This window comes from Poecilia latipinna, unplaced genomic scaffold (assembly GCF_001443285.1).
Source record: "Poecilia latipinna isolate Pla-1442-1.1 unplaced genomic scaffold, P_latipinna-1.0 Scaffold3678, whole genome shotgun sequence".
NCBI lineage: Eukaryota > Metazoa > Chordata > Actinopteri > Cyprinodontiformes > Poeciliidae > Poecilia > Poecilia latipinna.
Window position 1 is genome coordinate 38,351 of NW_015116294.1, and position 1,856 is coordinate 40,206.

Here is a 1,856-nt window from a genome sequence, read left to right on the forward strand (position 1 = left end):
TCATTTGCTTAGACTGCAAAAATATGTTGAAGATAAAAACATTGATGAACAAGTTATAACAACAACCTCACAATATCAAAGTATCTTTGTCATATGGAGCTTAATTCAAACCAGGTTACGTTTATGAATAAAAGTATAAGTCGCAACAAACAGAGCCTCCATGCAGTTATAACATGAAGTTGGATGATTGCTATAGAAATAATCATACAAGTCACAATAAAATTGATAAAATAATTATTTATGAAACCAACGTAAGTTATATATCTTTACTGCACTGTTTACAATTACACGAAGATTATTAATAAGCAAACTTACCACTAGCTAGCAACACGTTAGCAGCCTTCGTCCCTTCGGGCTCCTTTTGTGACTCACATTTCATTTCCATCTGTTGTTGTCCAGTTGTGTTGTCGTCTAACTCGGAGTAGGACGTCACCCCTCTCTACTTTTAAGGCAATATTATGCGAGTAAAAATGGCTCATTTAAACAGTGCCTGTTATCTTCCCTTCGTTCTTATAATTTAATGAACAAACAGTTCCATATTTCCTGTTAAATTCCTCCAGACTGAGAATTTCACCATTTCCATCCAGTAAATGAGTAATTGACCAGATTTGTTTATTCCACCAGTTTTTCATGAATATAGGTTTTCTGTTGTCCCACAGTGGAACATTATGGGGGCTGAAGTTGTGTTTGAACTTCAGCTTCCACTGTAACAAAACCTGTTGATGGAAAGCACAGAGTTTTAGGGGAGTTCAGATAATTCAAAATCACATTTCAATAATTCAATACTTTCTGAAATATGAATGACGGTACAACCAACCAAATAAGATCACCGTTTTTTAAAAGGGATTGAAGCCATCTAATTTTTAAAGTGCCATTCATGATTTCAAAATCGATTGCCTTAATACCACCTTAATTTTTTAGCAAAACTTTTTCTGATGTAATGGTGTTTGTTTTTCCAAATGAAGTTAAAATTTATTCTATTAATCTGTTTTATGAGATTTGGAGGGACAGCTAAGGAATATGCAGGAAACGTCAGCCTGGATAAGGATTCAGTTTTTGTTAACACTGTCAAGTCTCTCTGCAGCCAATTTAAGGTTTTGCCACATTTATCAATGTTGTCTTGTAAGTTTTTTCTTACGCTAGTAGCTTTACATTTAGTAAGCCACATTCCTAAATACTTAATTTCATTTTTAAATGGAATACAGGAAACCGAAGAATCAGAACAGTTATGGATACTCGTAATTTCACATTTATTTATATTTAGCTGCAGCCCTGAGGCTTGAGAAAGTATTACGTAGCATCCCTGATGTCCTTTTTTTGTCAGTTAACAATTTATCCAATTTTCCTATTCCAAGACTCCACAAGATTCAAATTGAGTATGTGGACATTAGAGGTAATAAATTCAAACAGGTTTTTGAACAATTATTCAATAAATAACATGTACCCAGGAAGAACAAAAACCACAGATCTTACAAAATTTTAACAAATCTATGAGAGTCAAAATAAGGACAAATTTGAAATTTCCAATTCCTCCCAAACAAAGAATTACATTTTAAAATTATAAATAACATATATCCTTCAAATGAGTTCTTAAGAAAGAGATTTCATTTTTATGTAGAGAATTGTGGTTTTTGTACAACTCATTTGAAAACTAAACATTTGTTTTATGAATGTAAAGAAGTATTAAACTTATGGGATCAACTTGAAACTTTCTGTCTTCTAAGACAATAAATTTGGATTTTGTTTCCTTATAAAATATTCGATTCGGCTTATCCATTGAAGAAAAAAATCTGGAATTTTTAGTCAATGTTCTGATTATTGAAATGAAATGAAATTAAATTTTATTCGAACATGAT